General features: G+C 42.4%; 1 long non-coding RNA gene across 1 annotated transcript; it reads right to left on the reverse strand.

Annotated features, from left to right (window-relative positions):
- Nucleotides 1–299: 299 nt before the first annotated feature.
- LOC138854020 (uncharacterized) lies at nucleotides 300–20,048 on the reverse strand. Its single transcript, XR_011393203.1, has 2 exons — nucleotides 19,786–20,048; nucleotides 300–731 (listed from the first exon to the last, which is right to left on the reverse strand). It is a non-coding gene; the product is annotated as an uncharacterized lncRNA (long non-coding RNA).
- Nucleotides 20,049–21,829: the final 1,781 nt, after the last annotated feature.

The following is a 21,829-nucleotide window of genomic DNA, read 5'->3' on the forward strand; positions in this document are numbered from 1 at the left end:
ATATATATATATATATATTATATATATATAATATATATATATATATATATTATATATATATAATATATATATATATATATATTATATATATATATAATATATATATATATATATATATTATATATATATATATATATATATATATATATATATATATATATATATATATATATATATATATATATATATATATATATATATATATATATATACATGTATATATGAAGGCATAAGTAGCAAAAGAATTGGCCACTATCTTCCATGGAGTAAGTAAATGAGTTAAACTTTTGCTTCCATAATAGAATGGCAGTAGCCTATCACTTTAGCCTTCAGTTTTGTATATTTTGTTCTTACAACTATAGCTTCCATTGCATTCTCATGTCCAAAACATCATAAGGTATTCATTGTTGCTAGCTCTTATGATTTTACACCTTGCTTTGGTTTTTTTCCCTGCCACCATACATCCTCAATATAGTTTTTTAATGATTATTTCCTCTGTTGCTTTTGTAAATTTAGTAATTCTCTCTTATTCATGCTATTAAGCATTAATATTAAGAACTTGAATTTTAGATTTGTTTCATAATTTGTCAATTTTTACATTCATATATTAGGGTTGAAAATAATGTACTATTATGCAGCCCTTTCTTGAGCTGCATAGTAACATTCCTTTCTTTTGTAATCCTTTTCTTGGACCAGTTGCCCTTCTTCCTTGTGTTACACTGGAATAAATTCTGCAAAATAAAAGGATACAAGTGTAACTGGAATAAATTCTGTCAAGGCCTGCAAGACTGCAAGGGTAACAGTAAGAGTGACCTACATGCAAACAGCTTATAGAGTTACCCAGCAAACACAGAATTGGTCTATATACACTGAATAAGGATCACAAACCTGCACATACTATTTTACTTGAGTTAGCATGGATTGTGGTATGTGAGGGAGAGCAAAAAAGCTATATGGTATTTGCAATATATAACAAATTGTTGACTAAAAAATGTGAATTGTAACCTATGTGATAATTACCGTACAAGCAGTTCATGTCTTGATAATGAGATAGATTTGTGGTGGAGAATATATTTAAAACAACTAATGCCAGAAAGTTGTCATATATAATAATGCTAGCTCAGTATTGCATAATTAATACTATGACTTGTTTTCACTTTTTCCTATTTCTATTTGTACATGAAAATTACTCCCTATGAAAGCAAAAGACTCGGCAGGAGATGCAACATCCCCCATTGAAAAGCAGAGGCGCCATGAGTACTCTAAGAGACAACACAAGTGTCAGGGGCCCAAGACTATTCAGCTGTCTCCCAGCATACATAAGGGGGATTACCAATAGATTCCTAGCTGTCTTCAAGAAGGTGCTGGACAGGCATCTAATGTCAGTACCTGTTCAGCTGGGCTGTGGTTCATATGTCTGGTTGCATACAGCCAGCAGTAACAGCCTGGTTGATCAGGCCCTGATTCGCCTCAAGGTCTGGTCACAGACCAGGCCACAGAAGCATTGACCCCCAAAACCCTCTCCAGATATACTCCAGGTATATGTTTTGCAATTTTTAGGAAGGTCTTTCATATTTTTTCATGAGGAACTCTTAGATAAATGTAATTGACTCATCCATTTTGTTTTTGAAAGATTTCTGTTTGCTTTATTATTTTCATTGATTTGATATCCAGTACTTTAGGTTCCCAATTTAAAATGTTCCTTCCTTATGATTGGGGTGCTTAGGAACTAATTAATGACGAACATTGATCTGCAGTTTCAGTCATTGCATATATTCAGACAGATAATATTTTCAATGAATAGTTTTTCTCGTCTATTTTTTTACCAGATGCAGTCATATTTGTTTATGTTCATTTTATGCATGTGTGGAGAGTTCATGTTTGTTGGGTAGAGATTGATAAATAACTGTAGATTCAGTAATTATAATTTTGTTAAACCTAAATTATATTTATTATTTTTCCTCTGTAATTTTTCACTATTGCACTGATATTTTATATATGTTCATGTTATTCATATGTGTTGGGGTCATATTTGTTTGGAAAAGATAATCAAAAACTGCAGATATAAAAAAATATGTTTGTTTGGAGTGCATGATGTAGGAAGTAGAGTACACTGGGTGTAATATGGGGCATAGTGCATTGTAAGATGAAGTACAGTGTGGGTGTGGTTGAGACATAATACCTTCTGGGTAGTGGAGTACAGTGTAGGTCTTCTGTGGGAATACAGCACATTGTGGGGATGGTGTTGAAAACGCAGTATATAATAGGTGGAAGAGTAGAGTATGGGGGTGGTGAAACATGGGTAGAGTATGGTGTTTGAGTGAAGTACAGCAAGGGGTAGAATATGGTGTAGGACTAGAATACAGGGGGTTGGGGACAAATGTACAATGTTGTGTCATATTTGATAGTAAAGAGGGAGGAAGCATAGCATACCAAAAAGACACATTTAATAAACAGGATATATTTTAATCCAATACAGAAGGTGGAAAACAGAGTATATACAGTGGGTTAGATCAGTTGCTGCACAGGCTAGAGGGCAGAGCTAGATGATAGTTGTGATCTGCTTAGGTAGGATGTTCCTGGGAAGTATTTCCAATATCATAAAACTGCCTGCATTTTGAGTGATGGTGTTGGTAGTAAAGATGAGAGCAGATGCCAAATAGTATCTTGCAGCAAAGTGGTAGTCAACCAATACATTGTGCATGGTCTGAGCTGTTCAAGTTCCCAAAGGATCGCATGTTAGACAATGAAGTCAACAAGATCATTAAAGGAAACCTTGCTACAGCCCCTTGCCCAGCTGAGAGAGAACAGTCTGTCGCACCCAGGATACACCTGTCAGCCACCTTGATGGGATCACATTATATTCCTCGAACAATAGTACTCTGCTGGTGTGGGACTATATTTGTGCATCTACCTTGGCCTATGCATACATCCCATTTAGTGCTGCTGATCACAGGAAAAATAACAATCTCATCAAGTACAGTATAGGGACTTGGCCCACTAGTACCATTTTGTCCCAGAAGGATTAGAGGCCCTTGCCCCCTGGGAAAAAGATGCCATGGGTTTCCTTAAAGAATTGGGTTCCAGGCTCATTGATACCACCATAGCCCCAAGGGCTGCTATCTTTTTCATCTAGTGCCTTAGTGTGGTGATCCAGAGAGGAAATACCTGCTGCATTATGGGTTCTCAGCTGGTGTCTTAAGATCAAAGAGCTCCACAACTTAAATACTATACAATTCTGCATTCATGAAAATTCCTCCACATAACTGTGCTCATTAATAAGTAAAAACATATTACCATGTATGTATCATTCAGGTAGAAATTGTAAAAATATTCGTGTATATATACAGTGTATATGGGGGTAGCAGAAAAAGAAAATACTCAAAACAGCTCCAGAAAGAAACTTCTGGATTTTCCCTGAAGTATATTTATTATCTCTTCTGAAGCTGAGGGTCCTCAATTAGCACTAGAGGTAAGTGGACTTCTTCAACCCTAGGAAATTTTAGACTGGCCTTGGTGACATGCAGGCATCTCACTCTTCATTAAGGTACTTCCCTAAATTATTATTATTATTATAATCAAAAAGAAGTGCTAAGCCACAAGGGCTATACAGCGCTGCAGGGCAGGAAGGAAGCGAGGGCATCAGGTGGCAAAAGGGAGATGGATGAGTAATAGGTTACGGATAACAGCAGGGCAGTGGATGGTGAAAGGGTAAAGGGCAGCAAGAGACTGAGCTAGAAAGGGCTGAGGGGAGTGCAAAAGGTATCATCATCAGAGTTTGTGGAGTAAATCAGTCGTTATCAAGAAGTCAATGAGAGAGTCAGGATTGAAGGAGGGTCCATCAGCAAGAAGGGAAGGTAAAGAGAGAGTAGTAGAATGAAGACGACGTTGGAGGTAAATTCTGCGTGCTCGTTGATAGAGAGGGCAGTCTAACAGAATGTGGCTAATCGATACTGGAACTTGACACTGCTCACAGAGAGGAACAGGGTGCCTCTCCATGAGATACCCATGAGTAAGACGAGTGTGGCCAATGCGAAGGCGGGAGAGAGTGGTCTCCCAACCTCGGCACTGATGACAAGAAGACGACCAGTAACCTATACTCAGTTTAATAGAATGAAGTTTGTTACCGAGCAGAGTTGACCAACGTTGTTGCCAACGGGTGTGAAGGTGGGTAGCTATTGCAGCAAAATAGTCCAGAAATGGAACACCTCTATAGGAAATTGTAAGTCATGTACTGGTGACCGCGCAGCAGTGTCTGCCTGTACATTGCCCTGTACGTCGACATGACCAGGGACCCAACAAAAAACAATATCTTTATGCTTGGTAGAGATATGGTGTAGCCAAAGTTGGATACGGAGAACTAGGGGGTGAGATGTATCAAATTTTCGTATAGCCTGTAGAGCACTAAGGGAGTCTGAGACTACCACAAATGATGAAACAGGCATAGATGCGATACGAATAAGTGCTGTAAGAATGGCATACAATTCAGCAGTAAAAATGCTAGCCGAAGATAGTAAATGCCCCCGCACGACGGTGTCCGGAAACACTGCTGCGAATCCGACGCCGTCTGAAGACTTAGAGCCATTTGTGTACACAGCGATGGCATGAGAATGAGAGTGGAAGTGATCAAGAAAAAGAGAGCGGGAAGCCACTGTAGGCAGTTGGGCTTTCGAGCAAGGGAGTGAGAAAGAACAGACCCGAACAGCTGGAACTTCCCAGAGGGGTAGGGAGAAGTGAGATGCTACATGAACATATAAAGGTGGTAACTGAAGGGAAGACAAGAGCAAATGTAGGCGAAGAGAAAAGGGATGGAGCAAACACGGGCGGCGAACAAATAAAGAATGTCTACTAATATCGGTGACCATTCTATAAATGGAAGGACTGTGGAGATCGTGAGAGCGTACATAGTAGCGAAGGCAATGGGCATCACAGCGATCAGACAAGGATGGAACATTCATTTCTGCATAGTTTCGATAAAACAAGGGCTGAATGTAGGCGAAGCAGAGTTCGACGATCAGCTCCCCAGGAAAGATGAGCAAGGGTTTTAAGAAGGTTTAGCCGGCTGTGACAAGTTGCCTTCAGAGAGGTAATGTGAGGTTTCCAGGATAACCTACGGTCAAAGAGAAGGCCTAGAAACCTGACTGTATCACGTTCAGGGATACGGGAGCCATAGAGATACAAAGGATGATCGGAGATGACAGAGCGTCTAGTGAAAGTAATTTGGCGAGTTTTGGTACTGGAAAATTTAAACCCATGCATGGTGGCCCAAGTGGAAACACAGTTGACCGCATGCTGGAGAGAAACTGCAATGAGATGACAGTCAGCGCCTGCACAAGCAATAGCAAAGTCATCAACATAGAGTGATGACCAAATATTGGGTGGAAGAACAGAGGTCAAATCATTTATAGCAAGGAGAAAAAGTGTTGTGCTCAGAACACACCCCTGAGGGACACCTTCAGCTTGGACGAAGTCCGGGGAAAGCACATTATTGACTCAAACACGGAAGTGTCTGTCAGTTAAAAAGTTCTTAAGGAAGGATGGTAGATTGCCTCGGAGGCCAAAGGAGTGGGCTTGGGCCAAAATATTATACCTCCAAGTTGTGTCATATGCCTTCTCAAGGTCAAAAAATATGGCAATAACTGAGTGATCATTCGCAAAGGCATTACGAAGATACGTATCCAAGCATAGTAAGGGGTCTATGGTAGAACGGCCCTTACGAAAGCCATATTGACTAGCAGAGAGACTGTTGTGTGTCTCTAAACACCACATTAAATGTCGATTTACCAGACGTTCCATCACTTTGCAAACTGCACTAGTAAGAGCGATGGGACGATAGTGGGAGGCATCATGTCCTGTAGTACCTGGCTTGCGGAAAGGGAGAACAATGGCAGATTTCCACAGCTGGGGAAGAACTCCTTGTGCCCAAATGAGATTGAAGAGGTGTAAGAGGACTACAAGGGCTGACTAATGTAAATGTTGTAACATACGAATATGAATGTTGTCAGGCCCAGCTGCCGATGATCGGCAAGCTGAGAGTGTTGCCTCCAGTTCCTGAAGTGTAAAAGGCACATTATACTGTTCTTCTCTGAGAGAAGAAAAGTCCAAGGGTAATAACTCTCTGGTAGACTTTGAGGAAAGAAACGAGGGGCATAGATGGAGCCCCAGGGAAATACAGACCAGATGAGTGCCAATTTCAGTGGCAACATCACGAGGCAAAGTCTGGGATAGAAAATGCACGAGAAGGAGAGAGATATAAAGAACATATTGTAAACCACTTATTCAAGTGGATACGGGCTGCAGTGTCATGCAACGAGGTATGGACAAATAGTTGACAGTACGGAATATCATTGCGTAGAAGAAGGGCACTTTCATTAAAGGTCCCATCTGAGAGAGGATCTGAAGAATACAATAAATTATAGCCTGAGATAGGTTGGAAAACAGTTGAGTGTAATTTTGGTTCTTGTAAGCAAGCACCAACAGGGGAAAACCTGGAAAGCAACATCTGAAGCTCACCCCAATTACCCCGGAGGCCGTGGATATTCCACTGTAAATAGGCCATGATTGGTGATGAAGAAAATACCAGGAATCCATAGGGAAGGACACCTATGGACTAGAGGGGTTAGAAAAGTCAACGTGTGGTGGCATTGGAAGACGTTCAAGCAGCGAAGGAACGGAGCTTTGCGAAGAATGGAGTTGTGAAGATGGAGGAGAGAGAAGAGAAGGAACAGGAGGTGAATCAGTGTCCATTGAAGGTTTAGTCTGTGCAATATATTCTGAAATGGCTTCAAGTGTTTCTGAATTCAAAGATGTATGGGAGACCATATTGGAGGCAGAAGGAGGAGGGTGAGTAAAGATTGGGACAGTAATGGATTGTACCAAAGTAGAGGGGGATGAAAGAGTGTAGGGGACTGGAGATGAAGTGTGGGGGAGGGACAGAAGAGGCAGAAACCTGGGAGGTGGCAGAAGAGGAAGAAACTAGGGAGGGGATGGGGTTGGAAGGCATAGTACGAGGAGGAGGGTGAACCTCCACACTTGTAATAGAGCCAGAGAGAGGTTCCCCTCTCAGAGACTGGAAAGGTAAAGTGTGGAGGTGGAAGAAGGGAAGGAAGGGGCAAAGAAGATTTGAGCAATGTGGATTTTTTGGGCTTCTGAGAAGTAGAGGGGCGATTGGTATAAGGTGTCGTACGAGGTCTTGTCAATACTGGGGCTTGTGAGGAAGGACGCGAAGATGTGAGAATAGACTGAGTTGTAGTCGGGACGTCAGAGCCAAGGACAGCAAAAGGATTAGAAGCCAGAGTGGCTATGGGAGGGGTAACAACAGAGGAGGCTGCAGAAGATGGGACCCCAGAAGTGGGGGGGTGTTTTGAAACACTAGAATAAGAAACACGGGGTAGTCTCCCTTGGAGGCGGAGATGAGTAACTGCCATAGCATAAGGGAGACCTTCTGCCTCTTTGAGGCAACAGATTTCACGCTCATTTAAGTAGACCTGGCAACGGCGGGAGTACAAAAGGTGAGCTTCATTACAATTAAGGCAAGATGGAGGTTGACTGCAAGATGTATTAGAATGGTCGTCGGCACCACAGACTGGGCATTCGGCTATAGATCTGCAATATTTCGCTGGGTGACCAAAACGACAGCAATTTCTACACTGTTGCGGTGTAGGGATCACCTTTCGAACTTGTAACCGATGTCCCGCGACATAAACAGAGGACGGGAGTTCTCGGCTGTCAAAAGTTAATAGAGCCACATTGCAAGGGTAACGTCTCCGCCCATGGGCAGGAAGAACATAAGTGTCTACTTTGAGGATAGGGAGATCCTGGAGTTCCAGCTGTTCAAGAATGTCATTGCCACATGACTGGAAATTCTGTTGGACTATGGTATGGGGCAGAATGACAGTACCACTACAAGAATTGAGAGAAAGATGTTTTTCAATAGTGATAGGAGTAGTATCGATATCCGAAAGGAGAGAAAGATCATGAGCTTGGGTAGCATTCTGGACAGTGACGATGCACGTACCGCTCTTGAGAGCATGAAATGAAATATCTCTACCAACATGACGCAGGAGCGCTTTGCCAATACTATGGTCAGAAAGATAGGCAGAAGAAGAAGTCGGTCTTAAAGTAAAGAATTTAGTCCATTGTGTGGTCCGAAACTGAGCGTGGAGAGGGAGTGCATGACGTGTCGGTCTTTTCCGAGTAGAATGGGAAGGTAACAAAGGAACATCATCAGGAGATTGACGTTGGCGTTTAGGAGTAGGACTGGAGTTGGTCCGGCGTGAAATGGGCTGGCGATTTGAAAATTGCCGTACCGTAGAGGGAGAGGCCGGAAGCATAGTCAAAGGAGAGCGGAGGTCAGACAAATCGAAGGAGTCAGTTGAAGCCCCGGTACCTGAAGCGGGCGAGGAAACAGCACCAGCAAGAGGTACAGGGACATCAGGAGTGTCCGAAGAGTGGTCTAAAAACAAGGCAGGGTCAGAATAGGGTGCGGTATTAAGAAGGGGCCCAGGGGTAGTGGGTTCATGGATTGAGTTCTCCATGGTTAGGTTACTCCTTTGCTTTTTGTTTTTAAGAAAGAAGAAAATAAAATAAAAATAAAAAAAAGAATAAAAAAAAGGGGGGAGCGGGGAGGAATAGTTTCCAGGAGGAATGAAAGGGCCGGAAATCTCCCTCCGCTCCCAAGAGGACCTCAGCACTGCTAGTAGCGCAGATGCAGCATGGAACCCGTGCCATACCCTACCCTTCATGCCAGTAAATCAGCAATCCGGGATAGCAACCTCACATCTGCCGAGCTACCTCGGTGGACAAAAAGAGGGCGGCCGGATATCCGCCACAAAGCATACCTCCTTCGGCCACCACCCCCGGAATCCGAAAGGTGGCCTCCAGATATACACCCGTCGCCCGAAAGACACCCAAAGCTACACTCCGGGATACCGGAGAGGGATTGGGACATCCCCAGGCGATCCAGATTCCACGGCAAACTACGTCACCGCCAAAAACCTCAATGGAATGGGATGGACCCCGGTATCCTTTCCCCTACCTAGGAATTAGCGTGCCTGTGGGAGAAATCCCAAGGGCCAAAAAGAGGAAGGGCAAAAGGGAGGGGTGGGAAGGAGGAGGAGGAAAGGAAAAAGGGGAGGATGGGATAGGGAAGGGGGGATTGGGGGGTAATTAGGTTCGGTCTGAGGAAGGAGACCGACAGGTCTAATTCCTCAGACCAAGAGCCTCTTCACCACAACAAGGAGCCCCTTTTGAAGAGGTACTTCCCTGAAGGGAGGCTCTTGATCCAAGAAATTGGACCCATTCTCTCTTCCCTTGAACTGTCCTCTAAAGGAAGATTACATGATGCCATTGAGGAGCTCTTGATTCACAATGTACCTAGCCTCCCCTTCCTTAGGTTTAGCACACCCTCCCAATTATGTAATAATAATTTCATTGCCCAGATCTGAGTAATTTTTTTTATACTTTTCATAACCAAGGGTTTTCTGTAAAGTATGTTTATAATGTCACCAATTCTAAAACCAGTTTTAAATTAAATTTGGTGAAATAAAGTTTATCATTATCATTATCAAATAACTTTCAGTAAGAACATTAATGGTGTGTTTTATTCTACTATGAAATTTGGATAAATTCCTGTTAATTTTTTGAACACTTGCCCTGTTACATTACTGGCGACACAGGTGATTATTTTTCCATGCTGGGAGGTCGAAGACGAATTTGTTTGGATTATCAACCCAGAGGGTTTGTAACCCTGAATAACCCAATAAAGTGATGTCATCAGACTGGCTCATTTCCATTGGTCCTTTTAATTTTCTCCCCAAGATCTGACCTACAGCAGTTGGCTAACAACCAGGCAACTCATTATTGCTAGATGAGCAGGAGTAGCAGGTGTAAGGAAATGTCCAATACTTCCACTCATCCAGAAATCAAACTACAGTCCCTCAGTGTGTGAGCTGAGGCCACAGCCAATACAGTAGTACCTTGGTACTCAAACAGCTTCCAACTCACACAATTCGGTATTCAAATACTTTGGCAAAAAAAAAATCGCTCGGTAGTCGACTGTTTGCTCGGCACTCGACCAAACAAACGCGACGTGTTTCTTTGCATTTTTTTTTTTTTTTTGAACTCTGGATTTCGTCTGCACCGGATAGCGTACAATTTGGATTTCGACCACTTTTTCTTGGTGAAATTTTGCTTTGGATTTCATACCTTGTCCCGGAAATCATCCGTATCAGACATGTCTGCCCGCCCGGGACACTGCCACTCATGCGTATGTGTCTCAGTCTGGTTCTGTCACTGGTTGAGTGAGCATTCATCTGAAACATTTCATAATAATCCATTGTTTTTTGTGCTTGTTTATTGAGTGCAACTGCAAAATAAGCCACCATGAGCCCAAAGAAAGTTTCAAGTGCCAGCCCTTTGGTAAAGAAGGTGAGAAACATGATAGAATTCAAGAAAGAGATTGCAGAAAAATATAAAAGTGGTATAAGTGTGGCTGAGCTCGCCAGGATGTATGGCAAGTCCAAATCAACAATCAGTTCCATCCTGGCAAAGAAAGTAGAAATCAAGGAGGAGGATGTTGGGAAAGGGGTAAATATGCAAACAAAACAGAGATTACAAACAGTGATTAAGGACATTTGTGCAAAGTGGAATGAGGTGCAAATTTTTTTGGAAAAATATCACTCTGACCAAGCTGATACAAGCAGTATCTGCAACATGTTCAGTGACAATACCTTGTCCCATTTTAGGCAAATCTTAAAGAGACGCCAGAAACAGAGCTCTCTGGACAGATTTTTAGTGCGACAGGGGTCCAGTGCCAGTAAAAGACAAAGGAGGGAAGTAACCCCGGGTAGGGTTTTGATACCTGAAGTCTTTATGGAGGGGGATTCCCCTTTCAAACAATAACCTCTGCTCCTCCTCCCTCTCCTCTCCTTACCATCCATACCCCAACAAGAGTCTTCAATAAAGGTAAGTGTGATGTTAAATGTTCATTTATCCATTTCATTAGTCATTTATATTTCTTTCTCATTGTTTTCTATATGTAAAATTATAGTTATTCTTTAAAAAATGTATTTTTTGTTAATACTTTTGGGTGCTGGAACAGATTAATTGTATTTATATTATTTCTTGTGGGAAATATTGCTTCGGTTTTCATCTGTTTCAGATTTAGACCGACCTTCTGGAACAGATTAAGGACGAAATCTGGGGTTCCACTACATATGTATAAATAAGTCACCATGGGGCCTAAGAAGATTAGTGATAACAGCTAACCAAAAAGAAAATTGGTTAGAGTCACAATAGAGATGAAAAAAGAACTCATAGCGAAATATGAAAGTGGTGCCCGTGTGTCTGATCTTGCTACTGAGTTTCGTATGGCAAAATCTATGATCTCTACAATATTAAAAGATAAAGAGGCCATTAAAATGGCTGATGTTGCAAAAGGAGTGAAAGCAGTTACAAAACAAAGACCAAAGAAATCGTACACCAAATCCAGTCATTCCTGGAGTGGAACCACAGTCGATGGCCTCCACTCCAAACCAACAGATACAGATACTAATGCTGGAAAAAAAATCCCCCCCCCAGTACCAACAATATCACCAGTCCGATAACATTCTTCTTTGCAAATATACAGGGTCTAAAGCCAGCAACAAACAACAAAATACCTTTCATCCGTGGACTGCTTGCAGAGGCAAAGGCAATGTTCGCGACTTTCACTGAGACCCACATAAAGGATCACTTGGACAACGAAATATGGATCCCAGGTTACAACCTATACAGATGTGACAGAGTGAACAGGCAAAAGGAGGGGGGGGGGGGGTTGGCCTGTACATTGCAGAGTCACTTGTTTGCACAGAACTGCTTAATGCCTCAAATGATGTAGTGGAAGTTTTAGCAGTAAAGGTCGAGAACCAAAACCTAGTCATTGTGGTAGTCTACAAGCCTCCAGATGCAACATCCCAGCAATTCCAGGAACAGTTGTTAAAAATTGACCACTGTCTGGAAAATCTTCCAGCTCCTGCACCCAACATCTTGCTCCTGGGGGATTTCAACTTAAGGCACCTAAAATGGAGGAATATAGCAAATAATATTGTTGCAGTAATAACACCAGGAGGCAGCTCTGATGAAAACTCACACTCACACGAGCTTTTAAATCTCTGCACAAAATTCAATTTAAACCAGCAAATAATAGAGCCTACTAGACTGGAGAATACACTAGACCTCATCTTCACTAACAATGATGATCTGATAAGAAATGTCACCATATCAAAAACAATATACTCAGATCACAACATAATTGAGGTTCAGACATATATGCGTGGAGCCCCAGACCGACATAATGAGACTAGTCACAGGGGAGCATTCACCAAATTCAACTTCAATAACAAAAACATAAAGTGGGACCAAGTAAACCAAGTCCTAACCGATTTAATAAGCTGGGAAGATATACTAAGCAACACAGACCCCAACTTATGCCTAGAACAGATTAACTCGGTGGCACTCGATGTATGCACAAGGCTTATTCCTCTAAGAAAAAGGAGGAGTAGATGTAAAATAGAAAGAGACAGGCGCTCCCTTTACAGGCGACGGAAAAGAATAACAGAGCGGCTAAAAGAGGTCAATATATCTGAAATGCGTAGGGAGACACTGGTCAGAGAAATAGCAAGCATCGAACTTAAGCTAAAAGAATCCTTTAGGAGTCAGGAATCGCGTGAAGAACTAAAAGCCATAAATGAAATCGAAAGAAACCCAAAGTATTTCTTCTCCTATGCCAAATCAAAATCGAGAACAACGTCCAGTATTGGGCCCCTACTTAAACAAGATGGGTCCTACACAGATGACAGCAAGGAAATGAGTGAGCTACTCAAGTCCCAATATGACTCAGTTTTTAGCAAGCCGCTAGCCAGACTGAGAGTCGAAGATCAAAATGAATTTTTTATGAGAGAGCCACAAAATTTGATTAACACAAGCCTATCCGATGTTATCCTGACGCCAAATGACTTCGAACAGGCGATAAATGACATGCCCATGCACTCTGCCCCAGGGTCAGACTCATGGAACTCTGTGTTCATCAAGAACTGCAAGAAGCCCCTATCACGAGCCTTTTCCATCCTATGGAGAGGGAGCATGGACACGGGGGTCGTCCCACAGTTACTAAAAACAACAGACATAGCCCCACTCCACAAAGGGGGCAGTAAAGTAACAGCAAAGAACTACAGACCAATAGCACTGAGATCCCATATCATAAAAATCTTTGAAAGGGTTCTAAGAAGCAAGATCACCACCCATCTAGAAACCCATCAGTTACACAACCCAGGGCAACATGGGTTTAGAACAGGTCGCTCCTGTCTGTCTCAACTATTGGATCACTACGACAAGGTCCTAAATGCACTAGAAGACAAAAAGTATGCAGATGTAATATATACAGACTTTGCAAAAGCCTTCGACAAGTGTGACCATGGCGTAATAGCGCACAAAATGCGTGCTAAAGGAATAACAGGAAAAGTCGGTCGATGGATCTATAATTTCCTCACTAACAGAACACAGAGAGTAGTCGTCAACAGAGTAAAGTCCGAGGCAGCTACGGTGAAAAGCTCTGTTCCACAAGGCACAGTACTCGCTCCCATCTTGTTCCTCATCCTCATATCCGACATAGACAAGGATGTCAGCCACAGCACCGTGTCTTCCTTTGCAGATGACACCCGAATCTGCATGACAGTGTCTTCCATTGCAGACACTGCAAGGCTCCAGGCGGACATCAACCAAATCTTTCAGTGGGCTGCAGAAAACAATATGAAGTTCAACGATGAGAAATTTCAATTACTCAGATATGGTAAACATGAGGAAATTAAATCTTCATCAGAGTACAAAACAAATTCTGGCCACAAAATAGAGCGAAACACCAACGTCAAAGACCTGGGAGTGATCATATCGGAGGATCTCACCTTCAAGGACCATAACATTGTATCAATCGCATCTGCTAGAAAAATGACAGGATGGATAATGAGAACCTTCAAAACTAGGGAGGCCAAGCCCATGATGACACTCTTCAGGTCACTTGTTCTATCTAGGCTGGAATATTGCTGCACACTAACAGCACCTTTCAAGGCAGGTGAAATTGCCGACCTAGAAAATGTACAGAGAACTTTCACGGCGCGCATAACGGAGATAAAACACCTCAATTACTGGGAGCGCTTGAGGTTCCTAAACCTGTATTCCCTGGAATGCAGGAGGGAGAGATACATGATTATATACACCTGGAAAATCCTAGAGGGACTAGTACCGAACTTGCACACGAAAATCACTCACTACGAAAGCAAAAGACTTGGCAGACGATGCACCATCCCCCCAATGAAAAGCAGGGGTGTCACTAGCACGTTAAGAGACCATACAATAAGTGTCAGGGGCCCGAGACTGTTCAACTGCCTCCCAGCACACATAAGGGGGACTACCAACAGACTCCTGGCAGTCTTCAAGCTGGCACTGGACAAGCACCTAAAGTCAGTTCCTGATCAGCCGGGCTGTGGCTCGTACGTTGGTTTGCGTGCAGCCAGCAGCAACAGCCTGGTTGATCAGGCTCTGATCCACCAGGAGGCCTGGTCACAGACCGGGCCGCGGGGGCGTTGACCCCCGGAACTCTCTCCAGGTAAACTCCAGGATGGCGAAACATCTACAATAAAGATACCCAGATGTTGCACATGTGTCTTAATTTCATCTTGTCGGTATTATATACCATTCTTGCACAACAGGTTCAAAATGCTGGGTCAAGTAGAGAATGCTGCATCTGATGATCTACCAAGTGGGGTTATATTCTATAACCCCACTATGTGGGCGAAACGTTGTCAATAAAGGATCACATTATACTGCATATGTGTTTATATTTCCATGGGTTCGACTCCTTGACTAGTCGCAGTGTTGTTATTGATAAATACCACTTGTTCCTGGGTACAATAATATGATAATCTATGTAACTGTATTTGTGTATACCTGAATAAACTTCCTTCCCAAGACAAAACCCATCTTAGTATGAACTAGTTACCGCCCTCCCACCCAGGACCAGTTCTTAGAGGACTTTTCGAGTCTTGTCCGGACTTGATAACAATTTCGAGACAGTAATACTGGGTGACTTCAGTATCTGTTTTCAACAGCAAAAAACGGGCTGTTGTAAAAGTTATAAGCAAATTTTGGATTTAAATAGCTACACTCGACTAATTAATGCACCAACCTGGATCACACAGTTCTCAGCCACCCTAATTAACCACAAACTTTGTAACCGCTCTGAGAACATTAGTCAGTCAGGCGTCATTACCACAGGCCTTAGTGATCATTTCATCATTTACTGTACCAGGAAAATCACTAGGGAACGGATAGGCCTACACAGGACAATAAAAATTATGTCAACTAGAAACTACAGTAAAGAAACACTGGTAAATAGGCTACACAATTGTGACTGGACAGAGATAACAAGTTGCACGGACGTAAACGATGTGTGTGTGTGTGTGTACTCACCTATTTGTGGTTGCAGGGGTCGAGTCACAGCTCCTGGCCCCGCCTCTTCGCTGATTGCTACTAGGTCCTCTCTCTCCCTGCCCCATGAGCTCTATCATACCTCGCCTTAAAACTATGTATGGTTCCTGCCTCCACCACATCACTTTCTAGGCTATTCCATGGCCTGACTACTCTATGACTGAAAAATACTTCCTAACATCCCTTTGATTCATCTGAGTCTTCAACTTCCAATTGTGACCTCTTGTGTCTGTGTCCCATCTCTGGAACATCCCGTCTTTGTCCACCTCGTCTATTCCGTGCAGTATTTTATATGTCGTTATCATGTCTCCCCTGACCCTCCTGGCCTCCAGTGTCGTCAGGCCGATTTCCCTCAACCTTTCTTCATAGGACAATCCCCGTAGCTCTGGGACTAGTCTTGTTGCAAACCTTTGCACTTTCTCTAATTTCTTGACGTGCTTGACTAGGTGTGGATTCCAAACTGGTGCTGCATACTCCAGTATGGGCCTGACATAGATGGTGTACAGAGTCTTAAACGAATCCTTACTGAGGTATCGGAACGCTATCCGTAGGTTTGCAAGGCGCCCGTATGCTGCAGCAGTTATCTGATTGATGTGCGCCTCAGGAGATATGCTCGGTGTTATACTCACCCCCAGATCTTTTTCCTTTAGTGAGGTTTGCAGTCTTTGGCCATCTAAACTATATTGTGTCTGCGGTCTTCTTTGCCCTTCCCCAATCTTCATGACTTTGCATTTGGCAGGGTTAAATTCAAGGAGCCAGTTGCTGGACCAGGCTTGTAGCCTGTCCAGATCTCTTTGTAGTCCTGCCTGATCCTCGTCCGATTCGATTCTTCTCATTAACTTCACATCGTCTGCAAACAAGGACACTTCTGAGTCTATCCCTTCCGTTATGTCGTTCACGTATACCAAGAACAGCACAGGTCCTAGGACTGACCCCTGTGGAACCCCGCTTGTCACAGGCGCCCACTCTGACACCTCGTCGCGTACCATGACTCGTTGTTTCCTCCCTGTCAGATATTCTCTGATCCATTGCAGTGCCTTTCCTGTTATGTGTGCCTGATCCTCTAGCTTTTGCAGTAACCTCTTGTGAGGAACTGTGTCGAAAGCCTTCTTGCAGTCCAAAAATACGCAGTCGATCCGCCCCTCTCTCTCTTGTCTTACTTCTGTCACCTTGTCATAAAACTCTAGTAGGTTTGTGACACAGGATTTTCCTTCCCTGAAACCGTGCTGGTTGTCAATTATACACTTGTTTCTTTCCAGGTGCCCCACCACTCTCCTCCTGATGATCTTCTCCATGACCTTGCATACTATACACGTTAGAGATACAGGTCTGTAGTTTAGTGCCTCATGTCTGTCTCCCTTTTTAAAAATTGGGACTACATTTGCCATTTTCCATACCTCAGGGAGTTGCCCAGTTTCAAATGATGTGTTGAAGATCTTTGTTAATGGCTCACACAATATCTCTGCTCCCTCTTTAAGGACCCATGGAGAGATGTTGTCTGGTCCCACCGCCTTTGAGGTATCAAGTTCGCATAGCAGCTTCTTCACCTCCTCCTTGGTTATATGTACCTCATCCAGCATTTGCTGGTGTGCCCCCCTGTTCTGATTTCTTGGAGTCCTACTGGTTTCCACTGTAAATACCTCTTTAAATCTTGTGTTGAGCTCCTGACATACCTCTCGGTCGTTTCTTGTGAATTCCCCATCACCCTTCCTCAGTCTGATTACCTGGTCCTTGACTGTTGTTTTCCTCCTGATGTGGCTGTACAACAGCTTCGGGTCAGTCTTTACTTTTGATGCTATGTCATTTTCATATTGTCTCTGAGCCTCCCTTCTTATCTGTGTGTGTGTGTGTGTGTGTGGTGTGTGTGACTCAACAATCAATATTTGCACCAATAACTCATTACAGTTGTGACCGGGTGTGGAAGTGTGAATTGCTCATTACTCTATAATTTGTTCATGATTGTAGCCAAAGTATAAACGTAAGTAACCATTCTACAGAATTCATTACCTTTGTAACTTGTGAGCTCATTACCTTTGTACCTAGTTCAGCTATCAAAACTTTGGGGGCCCAGTCCCTGGACCCATTACGTACCTCTGTAATCTGTAAATACCTTTGTAACTTGTCATGATTGTGACCAGACTTACCTGGAGTTCATTACCTTTGTAAATTGTGAGTTCATTACCTTTGTAAATTGTGAGTTCATTACCTTTGTAAATTGTGAGTTCATTACCTCTGTAACTTGCTCAGCTATCAAAACTTTGGAGTCCAGTCCCTGGACCAATTATGTACCTCTGTAATCTTTTGACTACCGCCCACAGGATGGGTATGGGGTGCATAATAAACATATTAAACTAACGTAAACGATGCCTGGGAAAAATTCAAAACAATGTTCACTACCATCCTTGATAATATTGCACCAGTTAAAGAGGTTAGGATTAAATGAAGAACTGAACCCTGGATGACTATTGAGATATTAGATAATATGAAATTCAGAGACCAGTTGCTAAAAAGATTTAAGGCAAACAGACAGGATATTGCAGCACTAAATGAATTCCAAAGGATGAAGAACAGAGTGCAGAGACTTATAAAAGGCGCAAAGGCAAGGCACTATTGCTCAAAAATCGAAGAGTACAAGAATAACTCTAGAAAACTCTGGCAACTAAAACAGTTGGGGTATAGCCATAAACCCGAAGATAGATCTAACAGTTGTGATGAATGGTTTGAAAAACCGACAAGTTGAAGATTGAGACACTTATGCAGCATATAGGAATCTTTATTCAGGAAACGTTTCGCCACACAGTGGCTTCTTCAGTCCAATACAAAGAGGAAGGCATAAGGAGAGGAGGAGAACGAGGTAATCAGTCCCTCAACCTGGAGCCGATGTGTTCAGTCCATCAATCTTGTAGAATGTACAGCATAGGGCCGTAGGTTGAGGGACTGATTACCTCCAGGTTGAGGGACTGATTACCTCCAGGTTGAGGGACTGATTACCTCCAGGTTGAGGGACTGATTACCTCCAGGTTGAGGGACTGATTACCTCATTCTCCTCCTCTCCTTATGCCTTCCTCTTTGTATTGGACTGAAGAAGCCACTGTGTGGCGAAACGTTTCCTGAATAAAGATTCCCATATGCTGCATAAGTGTCTCAATCTTCAACTTGTCGGTTTTTCAAACCATTCATCACAACTGTCAGACACTGCAGCATCATGGGATCTTGTTACAAAGAATTCTTCAACACTTGTTCAACCTTTGGACGAAGACCTACTTCGACTAGTGGATGGTACCACTATGACCCCGCCTCCGCCTGCTTCACCTCACATCACTACAGTATATAAGCCACGTCTACGGCCCTATGCTGTACATTCTACAAGATTGATGGACTGAACACATCGGCTCCAGGTTGAGGGACTGATTACCTCATTCTCCTCCTCTCCTTATGCCTTCCTCTTTGTATTGGACTGAAGAAGCCACTGTGTGGCGAAACGTTTCCTGAATAAAGATTCCCATATGCTGCATAAGTGTCTCAATCTTCAACTTGTCGGTTTTTCAAACCATTCATCACAACTGTCAGACACTGCAGCATCATGGGATCTTGTTACAAAGAATTCTTCAACACTTGTTCAACCTTTGGACGAAGACCTACTTCGACTAGTGGATGGTACCACTATGACCCCGCCTCCGCCTGCTTCACCTCACATCACTACAGTATATAAGCCACGTCTACGGCCCTATGCTGTACATTCTACAAGATTGATGGACTGAACACATCGGCTCCAGGTTGAGGGACTGATTACCTCATTCTCCTCCTCTCCTTATGCCTTCCTCTTTGTATTGGACTGAAGAAGCCACTGTGTGGCGAAACGTTTCCTGAATAAAGATTCCCATATGCTGCATAAGTGTCTCAATCTTCATCTAGATCTAACAGTACTAAATGTCGATAACATGGTATGCCACGAAACAACTAAGTGCCAAATTGTTTTAATTCCTACTACACAACTGTCGCATCAACACTAGCTGCATCAAATACCTTTAACACAGACTCTGATAAGTTTAAAACATACTATACCAATAAAGGAGTAACCCCAAACAGTTGTCAACTAATAAGTGTATCTCATGACTTTGTGCAAAAAGAACTAAGCAGGTTAAATCCAACTAAAAGCACCGGCCCTGATAACATCCCGTCTATTCCTAAAAGATGGTGCCTCTGAATTGCCATTCCCCATTGCTCACATAATAAATTTGTCCATCACCACTAATACCGTACCAGAGGGGTTCAAGGAGGACAGAGTTACTCCTGTCTTCAAGAAAAATAGTAGGTCTGATGTCAGCAACTATAGGCTTGTTAGTATACTCAGTATATCCAACCCCTCAAGGAAGGTTCCTTGATGTTGGTGAGGGGCTCTTGATTTAGGGAATTGGATCTGTGCTCCAGTTCCCCGAATTAAGCCTGAATGCCTTCCACATCCCCCCCCCCCCAGGTGCTGTATAATCCGCCGGGTTTAGCGCTTCCCCTTTGATTATAATAATAATAATAATCAGTATATCCAAGTAGTTAAGTATCTTAATGACAACATTCTTCACAGTTACCAATCAGGCTTTTGGAGCTCTTACTCAACTGATACCTCCCTAATTAATCTGATGGATTACATGAGAACTGAAATGTCGATTGGGAACCTCCTATGTATGGTAACTTAAGACTTGAAAAAGGCCTTCGATACTGTCAACCACAATATACTAAGTAAGAAACTTCAAGCTATCAGCATAGGTTCCAAAGACTGGTTTAAGTCCTATCTTAGCAATAGGAAACAAATTGTCAAAATCAACAAAACAGAATCAGAACCCCTGCCGGTAGAATGTGGAGTTCCCCAAGGTAAGATTTTGGGTCCCTTATTATTCTTATGTCATGTAAATGATGTGCCCATCAGTGTCAAATGCAAACTCCTACTGTATGCGGATGACAGTGCTCTGTTAGTGTCACGTAAAGACCCATAAGATATAGGTAATGTAATAGCACTAGACCTGGAATCCTGCAGCAAATGGTTAGTAGATAAACTATCATTACACCTCGGGAAAGCTGAAGCCATACTCTTTGGCACGAAACAAAAACTGAGAAGGGTAAATAATTTTAATGTCCGGTGTAACGGGGAACCCATCACTTCAGTTTCCTTAGTAAAATATCTGGGAATCCCCTTTGACCCATGCATGTCAGGAGAACTGATGGGGAACAGTGTAGCAAGGAAAGCGAATGCCAGACTGAAGTTCCTCTATAGACAAGCACAGTGTCTACCTACTGAGGCTCGCAGGCCCTATGTCTAGCCCTTATACAATGTCATATGGACTACGCTTGCTCTTCATGGTACTCTGCCTTGACAAAAGAACTGAAAGATAAACTGCAAATTACCCAGAACAAAATGGTAAGATTCATCCTGGACCTGGGTCCAAGAGAACACGTAGGCCAGGATGAATTACAGCAATTGGATATACTGAATGTTGAAGACAGAGTAAAGCAACTGAAGTTAAATCAAGTTTATAAAATTGCTCACAGTGTCCGGAATATCTTCCTGCTAAATTTGTCAAGGCTGGGAACCGAAGCAATCATAGCACTAGAGAGAGAGAGCACAACTTTGTAGTGCCTAGTCAGTGGCCAGGCTTCAAACACCTTTTATTGTACAGCAATAAAGGAATGGAACAGACTGCCTGCACATGTCAAAGCCAGTCATAGCATGAACCAGTTCAAGAAAAGTGCCAAAAGGTACCTAGTGAATGTAGCGACAGAAAGGAAGAATAATTTTTTATTTGTTTAGCTAACACTCATGTAAATGCAAATAACTCTTTTTACCTTAAGTATATATCCTTTATAGTATAATAATAAGATATTATATCCTTTATAGTATAATAATAAGATATTATATCCTTTATAGTATAATAATAAGATATTATATCCTTTATAGTATAATAATAAGATATTATATCCTTTATAGTATAATAATAAGATATTATATCCTTTATAGTATAATAATAAGATATATCCTTTATAGTATGATAATGAGGTATGAAAAGGACCCCAATGGAAATAAGTCACTCTGTCTGACTTTTTTGGGGGGTTATCCCAGGTTCTGTACACATATGCTGCTATGTATGATAATCTATGTAACTGTATTTGTGTATACCTGAATAAACTTACTTTACTCACTCTTTTTCTTCGTTTCTAAGTTGTTCAGGGCCACCAAAAGCTGGCGCTAAATTAAGTCCGAACTCCCTGATGTCCTGGCAATTGTTTTTTTTTTTTGCCCAAATATAGGCGAAAA

This window comes from Cherax quadricarinatus, chromosome 46 (assembly GCF_038502225.1).
Source record: "Cherax quadricarinatus isolate ZL_2023a chromosome 46, ASM3850222v1, whole genome shotgun sequence".
NCBI lineage: Eukaryota > Metazoa > Arthropoda > Malacostraca > Decapoda > Parastacidae > Cherax > Cherax quadricarinatus.